The sequence below is a fragment of the Acomys minous genome (genome assembly GCF_964271855.1).
Source record: "Acomys minous genome assembly, chromosome: 16".
Taxonomy (NCBI): domain Eukaryota; kingdom Metazoa; phylum Chordata; class Mammalia; order Rodentia; family Muridae; genus Acomys; species Acomys minous.
This window is the reverse complement of record NC_140498.1, coordinates 56162447-56180203: the sequence shown is the minus strand read 5'-3', so window position 1 is coordinate 56180203 and position 17757 is coordinate 56162447. Positions and strand designations below refer to the sequence as shown.

General features: G+C 50.8%; 2 long non-coding RNA genes across 3 annotated transcripts in view; one reads left to right on the top strand and one right to left on the bottom strand.

The window, feature by feature from the left end:
- LOC311585741 overlaps positions 1–11890 on the top strand; it is a 13838-nt gene extending 1948 nt beyond the window's left edge. The window contains exons 2-7 of the long non-coding RNA XR_014775324.1: positions 900–2177; positions 2420–2598; positions 3861–5847; positions 9484–9604; positions 10710–10817; positions 10914–11890. This is a non-coding gene — a long non-coding RNA (uncharacterized lncRNA). The remainder of the gene's footprint in view (positions 1–899; positions 2178–2419; positions 2599–3860; positions 5848–9483; positions 9605–10709; positions 10818–10913) is intronic.
- On the bottom strand, positions 11734–17757 carry LOC311585742. Of its 2 annotated transcripts, XR_014775325.1 has the most exons (3): positions 17670–17757; positions 14316–16345; positions 11734–13193 (listed from the first exon to the last, which is right to left on the bottom strand). It is a non-coding gene; the product is annotated as an uncharacterized lncRNA (long non-coding RNA). The 2 variants fall into 2 exon arrangements; XR_014775326.1 differs by lacking the exon at positions 17670–17757 and having other exon boundaries at positions 14316–16360.

Below are 17757 nucleotides of genomic sequence, written 5' to 3'. Positions count from 1 at the left end.
GGTAGTTTTAAAAATTCAGAATTCCAGGAAAAAGTTCTCTCCCCCGCCACCTCCGTGTGTGTGTGTGTGTGTGTGTGTGTGTGTGTGTGTGTGTGTATTTTTCCCTCACTAGGCTAACAGAACATTAGCCATGTGGTTCCAACTTCTGAGGTTTTTAGTGTGCAAAAATCTCATCATAAAGCCAGAGAAATTGTCACAAGTTCCCATAACACACTTTGGGGCCGTATCTCGGCCCTTGGCCTGTTTGGAGAGGGTGGGACTGAGGCTAAGCTGGAGATGACAGGGAAAGGCTGCCTGGCTTCCCGCCACATTGGTGTTTGGCCCGTTTTCCCTGAATGAGGAAACCGAGTTCTCCATAAGCATTTTATCTGCATCTGGTTTATCTGATAAACAGAATAATACAGGGCAGCAAGACGCCTCTGCTCATAGGTAAAGCACTTCCAGGCATGCCTGACAGAGCTGCCACACACACGCACTCACACACACACTCACATTCACACATATACACACCCACTCCCTCACTTACACACACACATTCACACACACTCACAGACATAAACACGCACACTATCACACACATATGCACACTCACACACACTCAAACACTCACATTCACACATACATACACACACTCACTTATACATGTACACACTCACAGACATAAACGCGCACACCATCACACACATACACACACTCACAGACATACACATGCATCACACTCACCATATACAGTCATATTCACACACATACACACTCACACACATACACATGCATACCCTCACACACACACACACACACACACACACACACACACACACACTAAATAGATAAATGAATGTTTTAAAAACATACAGAGCTCTGTATTTGGTGTTCTCTGAACTTTGTGTCCTTTTTGTTAGTGCCTGTTTCAAGAAAAGAGAAGTTCTGCCTCACTGAAGAACATCCCCCAGGGATGCTGCAGAGATGGCTCAGTGGTTAAGAGCACTGGCTGCTCTTCCAGAGGACCCAGTTCGATTCCCAGCACCTACATGGCAGCTCACAACTGTCTGTAACTCCAGGGTCCAATACAATCACAGAGACATGCACACAGGCAAAACACTGATGCACATAAGATAAATAAATAAAGTGAATAATTTTTAAAAGTTTTTTCAGGTTTCTCTGTGTAGCCTTGGCTATCCCGGACTATCTGTGTAGACCAAAATAAATCATTACAAAAAAGAAAGAAAGAAAGAGAGGGAAAGGAAAAAGAAAAGGCCTCAATCCTAGCACACACCTGTGATCCCAACACTCCGAGAGGCTGGGGATGAGGCTTACAAAGCCATATTGTTCCCACTAAGTCCCTGAAGCTTCTGAAAACCAAGTGACTGCCATGTGGTGGCAAAGTCTTCACTGCACCTGCCCCATCCCAGTTACCCTTAAAAAAATGCATCTAGATGGCTTCAAGGGCTCAATTTAAACTATTAACCTTTTAAATCCTGTCTTGTTAAACGTTTTAATTGTGCCTGCCTCTTAAAAGAATTTGGAGCCCAGTATGGTGGCATATTCCTGCAATCTGGTCAAGAAGGTCACCAGTTCCAAATCAGCCTGGCATAAAACACAGTAAGACCCTACAGGATCCGAGGCTATCAACTTAATAGATGACATATTAGCTGGGTGAAGGGGTGCACGCCTTTAATCCCAGCACTCAGGAGGCAGAGACAGGTGGATCGCTGTGAATTCCAGGCCAGCCTCGTCTACAAAGCAAGTCCAGGCCAGCCAAGGCTACACAGAGAAACTCTGTCTCGAAAACAAAAAACAAAACCCAACCAACCAAACAACAACAACAACAAAAATAGATGACATATTATTCTCTGTATCAGCCACTGTGTGGTGGTTTGAGAAATGTCCCCAACAGGCACATGTATTACACCCGGTCCCCAGCTGGTGGGGCCATTTGAGGCACGCTCAGGAAGTGGCACTTTTGCTGCAGGAAGTGCGTCACTGGGGGGTGGGCCTCAGGGTTTATACCCGTGCTTCCTTCCGGTTGAACACGTGACCGCTCAGCTTCCTGCTTGGTCTCCTTCCGCAGTGCTTCCCCCCCCCCCCCCATTACGGACTGCCCTTCTGAAACCATAAGCCGAAATAAGCTCTTTGTTCCATGAGTTGATTTTGGTCGTGGTGGCCTATGGCAGCAGCAGGTACCGTGTGTCACTAATGGCAGTGTTGTCTTGAGTGACTGGGGGGGGGGGCAGCGCTTCAGAGGAACAGTTACTCAGCTAGTCTCTCCTTCATTGCTGTGCTCCAGCAAGTGCTCCACACGAGGCTCTATGGCTGCCTCGGCCTTCCATCCCTCGTATTTGTTTAAACGATGAGGTGCAGTTCTGCTCGCGTCTCCTATTTTGGGGGGGTGCTGCTCTTTTACCAGTCCTGGATTTCCCAGCCCACCGCAGAGGGCAGCATCCCCTCAGCCACACCCGGAAGCTGGCCTCCTCCATTTGACTGTGGAATTTCCTAAGCGAATTACACGTTTCTGGAAACTGGTTCCTTAGGATCATCTGAATCATCTTCTCAATGTACACGCAGCTGCTGCAGGCACTGGTCACCCCCACCCTCAGCCAGGTATTCAAAATGAACAGTCTTCTTGTAATACAACTGTAATGCTTCCCGGGGCTGGAGACGTGGCTCAGTGCTTAGGGGCACACACTACTCTAGCAGAGGACCTGAGTTCGATTCCCAGTACCCACATCAGATGTGGTTGGTCGTCGCAGGCAGTCTGGGTCTGAAGGTCCAGGTCCCCTGCAAGCAGGCGGGGGTGGGGGAAGTGGGGGGGTAGGGTGAGGTGGGGGGAGGGGGATGCACGTTGGGCCAGTGCTTCCCCATGAAGGTCACAGGTCTCTCAACGGGGATCGGGGACTCGAGTGCCCCACAAGTGTCACAGCTTTGTTGGTTCATTCCCGGAATTACTGTCTCAGACAGTCGTAAGAAGTGAGGAGTCAAAAGCCGGGCGTGTGGTGCGCGCCTTTAATCCCAGCACTAGGGAGGCAGAGGCAGGCAGATCACTGAGTTCAAGGCCAGCCTGGTCTACAAATCGAGTCCAGGACAGCCAAGGCTACACAGAGAAACCCTGTCTCAAAAAAAAAAAAAAGAAGAAGAAGAAGAAGTGAGGAGTCTAAGGCCACTTTATTTGTGAATTAGGGAGTTATAAACCCTGGGCAGTGAGGGTGAATGTGTCTGAGCTCACGAGAGCTCAGTGTGCAGGACACGCCTCAGTAACTGGGCCTTTTCCACAGGAAGGAACACAGTACTGAATTGTCCTATGTGTGAGGGGATAGTGCCAGGGTACAATTTGAGACCATTTTTTTTGGAGGCTAAGATCTCAGCACCTGGGGTACTTCCTGGAATTCCTTATGCCTGTTATCAGGAAAAGTTGAGCCTGTATTTTCTATGTGACACTCCTTACAAAATTCTGGAGTCACCAAATCAGGTGGGGTGAGGGGTACCACTGAGGAAGGCAGTCCGTTCTTCATAGTCCGAGTGTGGAATTGGCTATCCAGAGATGCCCAGACCTCAGCCTTAACCAGTAGGGCTCTACAATCAGGCAGCTCACAACTGCCTGTAACTCCAACTCCAGGTGATCTGACAGCCCTTTGACCTCCAACTGTGCATGTGCTTGTGTATGCACACACACACACACACACACACACACACTCACACAAAACATAATTTAAAACTTTTTAAATGGTTTTAAAAATGTAATACTCTCTAGTGTGGATTTTTTATTCACCTCTTCTGTTTGCTCAAATGTGCCGTACACCTTTTAATACAGCCATAACAAACTAGAATCGAAAGCCTAAGACATGATGTGCTTCTGTCTAACCTAGCCTGGCACGGTGGCGCATACCTGTAATCCCAGTACTCGGGAGGCAGAGGCAGGCGGATCACTGTGAGTTCGAGGCCAGCCTGGTCTACAAAGTGAGTTCAGGACAGGCAAGGCTACACAGAGAAACCCTGCCTTGAAAAATAAATAAATAATACAATAATAAATAAATTACTTAATAACCTGCCACCTTCAGATTAAGAAAAATGAATGTTTTTTTTTTTTAAACTCCTCTTTGAGGGCTTGGCGTGGTGGCGCACGCCTGTAAACCCAGCATTTGGAAGGCAGAGACAGGCAGATAGATCTCTGTGAGTTCACGTTTCCCTCCATGCTTCTGACAGCTCAAGGTAACCACCTCCAACCGGAAATGGGGGGGGTCAGCTGGTTTTTATTTTGCCGTTGTTTTCTGGCTTTTTGAGATGAGCTCATACTATGTGGCCCTGAACTCAGGAGACTCCTGCAGGAGCTGGCCAAGCACTGGGGTTGTGTGTGCCTCCACACCTGGAAGACCGTGACAGTTTGAAGAAATGTCCCACATAGGCTCGAAGATTTGAACACTTGGTTCTCAGTTGGGGTGCGATTCCGGGTGGTGGTGAGACCTGAGGACATACCTCCCTGGAGGAGCTTTGGGTGTCCAGGGCTTCGCACCACTCCCGGCTTGCGCCCCCCCCCCCCCCGCCCCATTTCCACACCGCTTCCAGCTGGCTCTCTTCCCGGGGCTTCACACCACTTCCGGCTTGCTTCCCCCCCTCCCCCAGCTTCACATCGCTTCCGGCTGGCTCCCCTCCCGGGGCTTCACACCACTTCCGGCTGGCTCTCCTCCCAGGGCTTCACACCACCTCACTGCAGGATCCAAAAGCGCAGAATCCGCACTCAGAACGCGTCCGCGTCAAAGGCCCCAGCTATGCCAGGGTAGAAAACAGCCTTTGCCCGCGCTTCCCCCGCCCCATACCCGAGGTGGCAAGCACAGGGTTCACTGCAGCTAGCCATTGTCCCCGCGGGGTGGTACTTACGGAGGGCACACCCAGGGATGGAGTGACAGAAGCCCCCAGGCTGCCGGGGGAGGGGGGGAGGCTGGCCGTTTTGCCTTTTCTCCCTCCAGATCAGCACTCCTGGGAGGGGTTGCTCCTCGATGGCTGGTGGAGCCACTAACTCTGAAGAGGACCCATCTGAACAGCTGGAAACAACAAGCATAGTGGACGACGAGGACGTTCGAGGACAGGTGGGGAGGTGCAATGGACTAGGGCCCCGGAGAAGGGCAGGTTTCACAAGCCCCGCCCCCCCTTTCTAGGCCTCGGTTTTCACAGCAACATTAAGGGATAAAGTGCCATCATTGTTAACATCTCCTCTTGGTGAGCCGTGAAGAGTCACGTAGAACTTCGCTCGCCTTGATTTTATTATTCATCCATCGTTCATCATTTTCCACCCGGGCCGGTGGCAGCCTGTGCATACGGAAGTAAGTAGTTCGTGCTCCCTGAGATGATGGAAGAGGTGCTGAGGACCCAAGGGATTTCCCCCCCCCCCCCCAAGTGCTCTGCTGCAGCCAGCTTGGAGCTCCCCTCTCCCACAGCCAGCCAGGGCTGAAGATCTCCAGTACATAGGGAAATAACTTACCCAGGCCTGTGGAGTTTTACAGAGGCCCTGGGCATCTTGGGAATGACAGAAGAAACAGCATCCAGAGAGGCTCCTACCCACCAGGTGAGGCGTGGGGCCCGGGGCCCTACTGTGGCAGATGGACCTTAGGAACTAGCAGGGGACACAGCGTAGTTACAGCACGGAGCATAGCAAGAGCCAGGTGCGAAGGCGCCTCTGGGCCTCAGCAGTTGCGGAGGGAAGGACCCCACACACACGGCGCTGAGCTTCGCCTCACGTGGTCATCTCCTCTGCAGGGTACCTGGCACAGAGGGAGCCTCATGACCCTCGGGAGCTCCGTCCCTGCTATGGTACTGCAGCGCTGGTCCCTGTGAACATAGAGTGTCCTAGCTTTTGGGGTGAGTGTCCTGACTTTATAATCCAGTTACAAAGCAAGTGGGGGGTCAGAAAGGGCAATTGAGAGATGGCTCAGCTGTTAAGACCTCTTGCAGAGAACCCAGGTTCAGTTCCCAGCTCCTGCCTGTGGCTCACAACTGTCTACAACTCCAGTTCCAAGGGATCAGAATGACTTCTTGTTTCTCTCCATACACACCAAGCATGCTTGTGGTACCCAGACATACGTGCAGGCAAAATCCCATACACAGAAAAATAAATAATTTTTTAAAATAATGAAAAACGCCAGGGGTGGTGTCGTACGCCTTTAATCCCAGAACTCGGGAGGCAGAGGCAGGGCGGATCTCTTGAGTTCGACATCAGCCTGGTCTACAAAGCAAGTCCAAGACAGGCAGGGCTGTTACACAGAGAAACCCTGTCTCAAAAAAAAAAAAAAAAAAAAAAAGGCCGGGCATGGTGGCGCACGCCTTTAATCCCAGAACTCGGGAGGCAGAGGCAGGTGGATCGCTATGAGTTCAAGGCCAGCCTGGTCTACAAAGCAAGTCCAGGATAGTCATGGCTACACAGAGAGACCTTGTCTCGAAAAACCAAAACAAACAAACAAACCCAACAACAACATAGAGGCCCCTTTCTTAGGGGACAGTGCTGAGCAACGGGACCCACTTCCTTCCTCATTTGATCGTCAGTGTGAGCAGCTACAGGAGCCGCCTGCCTCCCTCTCCCTCTCCCAAGGCTTGGGTAGCCAGGTACTAAGGGCTTCAGTTCTTAACTTAAAATAATGGGGAGGGGCCTGGGAAGGCTCGGCATGATAGCTCACACCTGTAGTCCTAACACTCAGAGTGGGAGGCAGAAGGATCACTGCGAGTTTGAGCTCCAGGCTCAGGAAGACTACACGCGACCATCTCCACCAGACGGCACCCTGAGGTGCTGCTCTACCATATTTCCTCCCGAACACTTCCTGTGTGGACACTGGATGTGTGCCCACCCTTCCCGTTACTTCCTTAGCTGACTAGACTAGTCGTCTGGAGATGGGCTTGTGTGTGTGTGTGTGTGTGTGTGTGTGTGTGTGTGTGTGTGTGAAGGTGTGTCCTGGAGACTCCCAAACACACAGGTGCTAAGTGAACAGGACCAGGAAGCAGAAAAACTTCCTGAGGAGGGGAAAAGACTCTCTAACCATCAGAGATGCACATGACAGGGTGCTTTCATTCTTTTCTTTTTTTTTTTCTTCCCATTTTTCGAGACAGGGTTTCTCCGTGTAGCCCTGGCTGTCTTGGAACTCGCTTTGTAAGATTCATTTATTTATTATGTATACAGATCTCGTTATAGGTGGTTGTGAACCAACATGTGGCTGCTGGGAATTGAACTCATAACCTTTGGAAGAGCAGTCAGTGCTCTTAACCTCTGAGCCAGCTCTCCAGCCTGGAACTGGCTTTGTAGACCAATGCTCCCCGAGACCAGCTCCGGGACCAGCAAAGAGGCGAGAAGAGAGGTGTGGATCTGCGGTAGGGAGAATTAAGCAGGCGGTGAAGGGAACCGAGCCGATTGAACAACTAGCTTGAGTCCCGCAGCCTATCAGACTTGGCTGTAGGAACACCCTGAGGGCAGAAGAGGCAGCTGAGCACTGTCCATTGTGAAACTAGTTCTTGGCCTGTGCTGTCAACCAGGTGCCGCCCAGCCTGTCTGAACCCAACCGGGTTGCCCAAAGCCTGCGGATCGCTTAAGTCACAGCAGGGATGTTGGGTTCAGGTTTGAGACCCAGAGACCCAGGAAGAACTTTGTGGCTGGCCATGGCTGCGCGCCACACACACACACACACACACACACACACACACACACACACACACGAGAGAGAGAGAGAGAGAGAGAGAGAGAGAGAGAGAGAGAGAGAGAGAGAGAGAGAGAGAGAGAAACTTCAACTGTCAAGCTGGGACTAAAGGAGATGCGTAAATTGCTACAAGGATCGATCGATCAATGCCAGGAAAAGTCGGAGAGGCGGTTAGCGCGGCGCCTAGCACACCAGCTACTTTTCACTGCATGCAGGCGGAGGGACCCAGCTGGCCCAAGGGGAAACCAGGGGCGCACAGCCTTCGTCACACCCAGGTGGGAGCCCAAAAACCCGCCATCAATTTTGAGAGCAGAAATACCAGCCGGCTCCTTCCTGGGTGGTCTCAGCTTGATGTTACCGCGGCCACCTGACTGTTACACCCACCTTCTCGGCACAGCTAGGCGAGTGGAGGCGGATTTCCCGCCTTCCTCGCTGCGTGCTCCCCTTGGCTTCTCCCTCGGTCCCTTTCTCCAAAATAAAGCCTGTGGCTGCCCGCGTCACAGCACGGGAGGGAGGCAGCAGGCAGGCCGCGGACGCGAAGGGGAGCCGCAAGCCCGAACTTGCTCCTAAGAAATCTTGGCCTGGAGTGCAAGAACCATCTTCTGTGCCAGCAGCCCAGCGGGAGAGAGGAAGGGAGGGAGGGGAAGGGAAGAGGGGAGGAGAGAAGAGGAGGGAGGGGAAAGGTGACCGGGGTTGATGAGGCCAGGGAAGAGGGGGAAAGGGGACAGTCAAGGAGCAGAGGTTAAGATGGAGGGCAGTGGGGAAGGGAGAAGGAGAGGAAGCAGAGGAAGGGGAGGAAGAGAATAGTCAGAGTCTGTACCCGGAAGCTGGAAGCCTCAGGTAGTGGGGGAGGGGGCATGGGGACGGGGGCGGGGCAGCAGTAGCCTTCTGGACCTGACAGAGCCTGGTCTGTCCCGGGAGGCTCCGCGGGCTCCCGGAGACTAGGGCCCCCCAAGCGGACCCCGCAGCCTCCTGTGCTGCTCTTCGTGGGTTCTACGCCAGAGAACTCCAATTCCCGCGGCAGAGCCCGCGTCCTGCAGGCTCCCGTGGGCCGAGCCGCGGACCCCGCCGGCTGCAAGCCCCTCTGCTCCCGAGCACTCCACGGGTGCAACCTCGACTCTGCACTGACTGTTCTGTTTCCCTTGTGCTGGGTTAGCCTTGCCTCGACGGATGGCGTGGCAAAAAAAAAAAAAAAGGCTTAGAGGGTGAGGTTATCTTTAACCTTGCTGGAAATTAGCTAAGTCAACATCTCTGAGCAGCGCCATGCCAGTTCTTGGAATATTGATACTGGAAATAGTAACGACAAAGTCTAGCCACCCTCATGTCCACTGTCCTGCATACAGCAATGTGATAAAATCACAACAGTGGCAAAGGCTGGAGACTGGCAAACTTCTTAGGGTGTTTATCGTGTTGTGGGGTGGTAAAGCCTGCCATGCTATGTGTAGATCTTAGTGTGCACACTCGTGCATGTGAATGTCGCGCAGTGAGGGGGATCTTTTCTGTTTTAAAATTAGGCAGGGCGTGGTGGCACACACCTGTAATCCCAGCACTCGGGAGGCAGAGGCAGGCGGATCACTGTGAGTTCGAGGCCAGCCTGGTCTATAAAGTGAATCCAGGACAGCCAAGGCTACACAGAGAAACCTGTCTCAAAAAACAACAATAACAACAACAACAAAAAATAGTTCAAAGACCAGAGAATCACACATTTATAATTGGCCCAAGTTAAGGCAGCCCAATTGGGGGGTGGTGTGGGGAGTCCTTCTGGCCACATCTTATCCTCACCTGAAAACCCTGTGCTTATTTCATTATTCAACAGTGCTAACTGGTGAGACCTTCAAGAAAGCAAGTTCTGGGAGAGGAAAAGGGGCACTTCCCGTAAGACACGCCACAGTTAGGCGTAGACCTTGATGCCCCAACTCCTGCCTTCTCTGTCAGAGGTTTGTCAACACCAGGGGTGGTACTGATGGTTTTGCAGCTTGTCCTGTTGGTTGGTTTGTTTTAAGACTCACTTGTGTCTGCCTCCCCATTGCCAGGCCCAACCCAATGTCTAGTAGGTTTGTTTCCTTAAACTTTGAATTAATTACAACAATTTCCAAACTGGGATTTTTCTCAAGGAAAGCGGGTCGTGGTGTCGTTGAAGTAGAATATTATTTTGTTGTTATTTTGTTTTGTTTTTTTTTGAGACAGGGTCTCTCTGTGTATCCCTTGCTGTACTGGACTCATTCTGTAGACCAGGCTAGCTATGAACTCACTGAGATCCACCTGCCTCTGCCTCCCGAGTGCTGGGATTTAAAGTCTGTGCCACCGTGCCTAACGCCAAGCGTTTTGTTATCACTCTCTTACTGTTTTACATGTACAGGTATATGAGTGTTTTGCCTTAATGGTATGTGAGCACACCATTTGCATGCAGTGCCCAGAGAGGCAAGAAGAGGGTGTCAGATCCCTTGGTATAGGAAATACAGAGGGTTAAGAGCCTGGCTTCTCTTCCAGGGGATCTGGTTTGATTCCCGGCACCCATATGACAGCTCACAGTCCGTAACTCCAGTTCCAGGGGAGATGACCCCCTCTTCCGGCCTCTGCAGGCATTGCACATATGACACATAGACATACATAGAGGCAAAACACTCATACACATAAAATAAAATTTAAAATTTTTTTTTGAGGTTTGTTTGTTTGGTTTTGGTTTTTCAAGACAGGGTTTCCCTGTGTAGCAGCCTTGGCTGTCCTGGACTCGAGTTGTAGACCAGGTTGGCCTCGAGCTCACAGAGATCTACTTGCCTCTGCCTCTCGAGTGCTGGGATGAAAGGTATGCACCACCACACACCTGGCTCAAAATAAATCTTTTTAAAAATCTAGTTAACTCAGGCCGGGCATGGTGGTGCACCATGCCCGCCTCTAATCCCAGCACTCAGGAGGCAGAGGCAGGTGGAGCTTTGTGAGTCTTAGGCTAGCCTGGTCGATAGAGCCAGTGTCATGTCTACACAGTGAGACCCTGTCTCAACAGCAGCTTCTCCCGTTACTTTTTCTCACCTTTTTTGTTAGTGTGGTGGTAGGGCCTGTAGAACCGGATGCAGACAAGCACTAAGGAATGCCCCCAGGCCCCCTCCAGATGGCTCTTTATGCTCAATGGGAGGAACCCCACGCATCGTGGTGAGTAAAGATAAGTTGCCATGTTGCCACAACTTTTAGGGATTTCCTTATGGTGTTTTCTTTACTGTGTTGCCTGCCTCACTGCTTAATTGTCAGAGCATTAAATGTTCCGTGTCTTGGAGCTGAATCTGCTGTAGGAGGTGGCTGGAGAAACCCGCACGTGACTGCGTGGTAACGTATAGCCTCAAGACACAGGCTGAGGGAAAAGCGTGTTGAGCCAGTCCTGATGACTTCAGTTCCATTTCCAGAACATTCATGGTAGAAGGAAAGCGAGGACTGACCTCTGAAAGTTGCCCTGGCCTGTGCGGGTATGCACGCACGCACACACATACACGCGCGGTTCTGCATTCTGTTTCTCCCGGTGGTCCCTGGGCGCCACCAAACACCAAGCAGAGAAGGATGACGCCGAGTCCAGAACCAATGTGGAGTCCACAGGATTCCAGTCTAGTTGGGAGTTGTGGGTGCAGGGGAAGCAGACCTTCTCTGAGGACGAAGCTGCAACTTGGGGGGCGGGAGGGGGCGGGAGGGGGGATGTGTGGAAAAGATTAAGCTTTGTCACAAGGTATTCATGGTGTGCCCCAAGGGTAAAGCCCGCCAAGATTGCTTTCAGCCAACAGGGATGTGTCCCTGGCTGAATGCATTGTATTGGCTATGGCTTAGGTGCTGCTGGTGCCCTATTTGCATGTAGGTGCCGGCTACGTGACTGACCACCTTGTGCTACTGACGTCTCAGGCTGAGATTTTAAATCTCAAATTGGGAGATTTCCTGGGATTGAACGTGCTCCACCTCCACCTCACCAGTTCCATGCCAGTTCCCCTGGTGGGACAGTCCCCATGCCCTCCCCCACACCCCCCATACATTAGATAAACAGAGGGATACGGGAAAAGATAAAGGATCCAAGATTGTTAAACACGGAAAGGTTTAACAAGCCGGGCGTGGTGGCGCACGCCTTTAATCCCAGCACTCGGGAGGCAGAGGCAGGCAGATCGCTGTGAATTCGAGGCCATCCTGGTCTACAAAGCGAGTCCAGGACAGTGAAGACTACACAGAGGAACCCTGTCTCGAAAAACCAACCAACCAAACAACAACAACAACAACACGGAAAGGTTAATGTCCAAAGGCCAGTGCAAGAGCCTGAGACCCCAACCATCGTCAGTGCCGTCAATCGACTCAGAGCCTGTGAGTTTCCACACAGGAGACGGGCCAAGGTGTATGAACTGCCGGACAGTACAAACCAGCCATCGGATCCGCATTGCGAGTGAATGGAAGAGGGTCCGTGCTTCCTGCATCCCGTCATGCTTTTCTGCCGTGAACCTCCAGATAGAGCCTGCGAGCGACCTTTGGAAAGCCATGTTGCATATGAACTGTGAAAACACCAAGTTGGTGCGGTTCCTCTCAGGCGCTTCTGTCCTGGGGACACTGTTGAGGCAGAAGAAAATGGTTGACCTGGGGACACAGACCTACTTCATGGAGCAGCTCCCAGCTAGTCCTTTCTTGCTTGATAATGGCGTCTGTGCAATTACTGTGAAGAAAAATTTCTACGCATGTTCATGGACATTTTATTTGGCGCCTATTGATTGTTGAGTCAGGATCTGACCATGTAGCTCAGGCTAGCCTGTAACTTACTATGCATTCCAAGTTGACCTTGAGTTTGGTACCCTCATCTCTGTAGCTCCTAAGTCTTGAGGTGACGACAAGAGTGGATTCTTAGAGGTGTCTTTGTCTTCATTGCATGGACTCAGAATAGTGAGTGAAAGCGAGGTGATACCCTGAGCTGCAGTCGGCTCAGACTTCGATTCGCATCACCTGGATCTGCAGTCTAACACGTACTTTGTATGAAGTGTCATCACTGCCGGCGATACCCTTCTTTAACGTCGACCATTGACTGACTGACTGACTGACTGACTGATTGATTGACTCACTGACTGGTGGAGTTTCCTGTATCCCAGGTAGGCACTGAATTCGCTTTATAGCCAAGGTGATCCTCCTGCATCTCCCAATGCTGGGGTGACAGGCATGAGGTCCCCTTTTACACGCCACTGAGGATGGAATCTGGGACTCCCTCCACACATGCTAGGCGAGCACTCGGTCAACAGAGCTGCAACCCTAGCCTGACTGACTTGGTTTCTTTATTATTCAGTGCTGAGGACTGAGCGGAGGGCTCCACGCACGCACGCTAAGCAAGCCCTCTGCCATTAGGCACAGCTTGAGAGACTCCCCAAAAAAGAACAAATGAGTCCTGGTGTTTAAATGCCTAACCTCTCAACAGATTCGAAACTGCGCAGGCAGGTCTTCTGAGTCACCGAGTGGCTCTGGCCATGTCGCTTGGCCTTCACTGGGGCTCGTAGACAGTATTTTTCCTCTCCACGGTGGTGCCTTGGGGAACCAGGAAAAAAAAACTCATGTTGTGAAGTTACAGCAAATTTTTTTAAATGCCTCAGGGAAAACCCCGGTTTTGAAAAAAAAAAAAGAAAAAAAAAAGAGCCTCTTGTGAAATGCAGTTGCTTTGTAAGAAATGCTGGGACACGGTCTTCTTGGCTCAGAAACAAAAATATCTGTATAAGTCAAAACCAGAGCCAGAGCAACTCCAAGTAAGATTTTTAAGGAGGGAATTCTCATCCCTTTTAGATCTACGGGCGAGTCCTGCTCTTTTCTGCCTTCTCCAGAAATGAAAACACAGTGGGCATGTAGCTGCCTTATGGTCAGTACTTCCTAAAGAGACCTCAAGTTTGGCCTGCGGAACCTGGATGCAGGCTGTCCTCTCTACAGGGCGCCCCACAGCACTCTCCTTCAGGAACCTTCAACCACCGAAAAGATTACAGGCTGCTGGGAGGCTCCTCGGCTGTGCCTTTTGTCCACCTCCAAATGGATGAACTAGTCATAGTTTATGCCCTTGTGTGGCCCCTCGAGGGTATACACACATTCGTGGGAATGCCTTCTGCTCCTGGGCCACACACACACACACACACACACACACACACACACACACACACACAGTCTCACCATAGGGGGCTGTGTGAGGACCCACCTTTCAAGTCACGTACTCCATCTGTGTTTCCCATAACAAGTCAGGCTGGGATTCTAAGACCAGGCAAAGAACTTAGTTAAAAAGAAGTCATCGAGGCTGGACATGTGGACCAGCGGTTGAGCGCACCGCTCACCGCTCACCGCGCAGAGGACCCAGGTTCGTTTCTCAGCAACCGACCCGGCAGCTCATAACATCCAGGTCCAGGGGATCCAACGCCCCCTTCTAGCCTCCGTGGCCATCAGGCACACGTATGACGTTTGGGGGGGCTCACAAGGACGCCCTCAGCAAGAGACAAAGCACAAATCCATCTGTCAGTCACACAGGCTGGTAGATCAGGTAGATCTGGGGTTTTGTAGATGGGGGAATTCCCTGCAGATAATGAGTTTGGACGGAGCCCAGGGCAGAAGACAAAAGCACATTTTGAAATATTCCCACTGATGTTTCCTGCACACTCCGTGCAGTCACCTTACCTCTTCAAACTGCAGCTTCCTCAGGCAACCGAGGGCCGGCGCGTGGAGGCTGGCGTTCCCGCTCCCTCGACGTTCTGTTGATCTGTGATGACGGGGCCTCTCTAGCGCATGTTTGGCCATTCCACTGATTGGTGAACTATGTCAGACGTGGCCGCACTTGCTTTGAGGCTGGGAGTAGGACTGCGGTGGGGAGCCTTGGCGCTTAATAATTAGCTGGGGAAAATGAGCCACTTCAAACCGCAGCGCCTGTTCTTTCTTCCAACTGTCTGAACAGGTGACTCAAGAAACAGCAGTGAACTTACTCATAAGCAAGGATTCTTTTGAGCCACTAGAAAAGTGAGACACTTTGCTGTTCGTGCATGTTAGTGTGTGCACACTAATAAACATCGGCCACTTTTCATTAAAGACAAATATCCCCAAATAATAAAGTTGTCATAATTAACACACCTAGTCAGCACATGCCAAATACAAAATACAGTTAAGACTCACCACACACTGGATGACTTATTTTTTACTTATTAAAACATTTTTAGGGAGCTGGAGAGACAGCTCAGTGGTTAAAAGCACTCACTGTCTGTTATTCAGAAGGACCCAGATTCAGTTCCCAGCACCCACATGGCAGCTCACAACTGTCTGCCACTCTAGTTCTGAGGGAATTGATACATTTGATACACAAAATTAAATCAATTTTAAAAATTTGGGGGGCGGGGATTTGAGACAGGGTTTCTCTATGTTATTTTGACTGTCTTGAACTCACTTTGTAGACCAGGCTGGCCCTAACTCACAGAGATCCACCTGTTTCTGCCTCCCGAGGGCTGGGATTAAGGCGTGCACCACCACACCCAGCTAAAAAAATTTTTTAAATTTTATTTTGTGTTTGTGTGTGTGAGTGTGGGGGGGGGGAGAGAGACTAAGCCTATTTCTACGTACCACACAGGTATGTGAAATGGTAACTCTCAGAAGAGGGTGTTGGACACTCTATAACTAGAGTTAACAGTAACTTGCGGATCCTCTGTAAGAATAGCCAATACTCAGGAGGCAGAGGCAGGTGGATTGTCATGAGTTCGAGCCAGTCTGGTCTACAAAGTGAGTCCAGGAGGACAACCAAGGCTATACATAGAAACCCTGTCTTGAAAAAAGAAAAGAAAAAAACAGAGTGTGGTGGGGCATACCTCTAATCCCAGCACTAGGGAGGCAGAGCCAGGTGGATAGCTGTGAGCTTGAGGCCAGCCTTGTCTACAAAGCGAGCCCAGCCCACAGCCTCCTGCGTGGCTTTATTTTTGTTTTATTTCTTTTTTCAAGACAAGGTTTTCTCTGTGTAACCCTGGCTGTCCTGGACTCACTCTGTGGACCAGGCTGGCCTCGAACTCACAGAGATTCACCTGCCTCTGCCTCCCAAGGGCTGGGACTCAAGGGGTGCTCCACCGCATTTGTCCTGGGTGTGTTCTTGTTTTCATCAGTTTCTTTTCTTTCCCGGCTTGATATCCACAAGTGATTCCTCAAAACAAGGGAGTAGCGAAAGCCTCGGCACCTGGACTTGCAGGCACAGCCGGTTGCTAGAGTTTGGAAGTGAGCTCTCAAAATGGGTCTCCACAGCTCAAGCTCAGTCAAGTCCTTCCTCGACATGCGTGTGACCATGTTCGTCCAGGCGGCGATTCTGCCCCTACAAAACAAAGGGAAACTCTTGTCCTGCTGAGTAAGACCCAGTTCTGCCTGAGATGTTTAAGGTTCATTGTTAGCTTGGCCGCATCAAACTGCTGGGCACACCTAGTGATGATTTTCCCGATCAGCTATAGTTTGAAGATCTGCCCTAAATATGAAGGTGGAGGGCAGGGGGGCTCACCTTCGGGTGGCAGTCCTGGTAAAAGGAAGTCTGAGGGAGCTGGAGAGATGGCTCAGTGGTTAGGAGCGCTATCTGCTCTTCCAAAGGTCCTGAGTTCAATTCCCAGCAACCACATGGTGGCTCGCCACCACCTATACTGAGATCTGGTGCCTTCTTCTGGCGTGCAAGCTCACATGAATGCAGAACACTGTATAAATAAATAAATAAATCTTTTTTTTTTTTAAAGGAAGTCTGAGAAAGAAAACCTGATTTTGCCCACTGTGCCTTCACACATTGTTTCACTAAATCCAGCCACCCTGGGTAGAGGAATTTTCATCCAGCCACACGGCTGCTCTGGCAAGGGATCACACCCAAAGACCTTCTAGGACTGTGTGTGGTCTGGCTGGAATACAGACATGCCCTTAGTACACGCTGGGCTAGTTTGTAAAAGGAAGCAGCCATGTTTGAAAGTGACATCTAATTGAGGGGCAGACAAAGTGACGAATGAGAGAAAGATTTGACAGAAAGAGTCAGCGATGGGCTAGGAACAGGACAGGAAAGAGAGGCTACTTAAGAGCAGCTCAAAGGGAGGGAGGGAGGGAGGGAGGGAGGGAGAGGGCAGAGGGAGTCTTTTGTTTTGCTTTTTGAAGTTTTGTTTGATTTTCAAGCCAGGGTTTTTCTGTGTGGCCCTGGCTGTCCTGCACTTGCTTTGTAGACCAAACTGGCCTCGAACTAACAGAGAATCGGCCTGCCTCTGCATCCCCCAAGTGCTGGGATTACAGCTGTGCACCACCATGCCTGGCTTTACCAAGAGTTTTTGTTTGTTTGTTTGTTTGTTTTTAACAGAGACATGTGTGCAGAGAGAACAAGCTAGACACAGGAGAAGACAGGAGCCAGAAGATAAGGGCAAATTGTCAGGGACTGTTTGAGGCCAAGCAGAGCAGTTCAGTCAGAAGCTGAGTCAGTCAGTTTGGAGAGGCTTTGAGCCAGAACAGCTGAGTTGAACCAGCCAGCCAGAGTTCAGAAAGAACTAAAAAAAGGTGAGCTTATCCAGCGGTAAGTCTCAGAGGCCTAGGTTAGAGTGTACGGAGGCTGCAAGCTGAAGCCTTCAAGGTAGAGTCTATAAAGGCTAGAAGCTTCCAGGCCTAGGCCTAATTAGAAACACTTTGGGCTCAGCCCAAGCCATGTATTCGTAAAGCTTGGGTACGGTTCTCATCTCATCCCATCATTGGAGGAGATAAAAAAAAAAAAACATTTACAACCCTGATGGCATCTTGCCACAGCCGCTGCCGCTGTTTTCCTTAGGCCCCAGCTTCTTCGACCTTCCACGGTGGACCAAAGACAGACAGGGCTCCGCTTTGAAGTGCTGAGGCCTCCAGCCCCACAGACTAAAGAGCTACCAGGCTCTCAGCTGCCCCACCATGGGACAGCTACCGAACCCCTAACACACCATCCGTAGTGCGACCAGAAAAAGAAACAGTCTCAGCAAAACTCAAGGGAAGCTTTTCAGGCGGTGACAGTTCGGTCTGTACCTCCTGATGCTATCAGAAGCACGTGCTTTGGAGACCGCGCAGACCCGTCAGTCAGATGCGGTTCTTTTGGAACCGACATTAAAGAGAG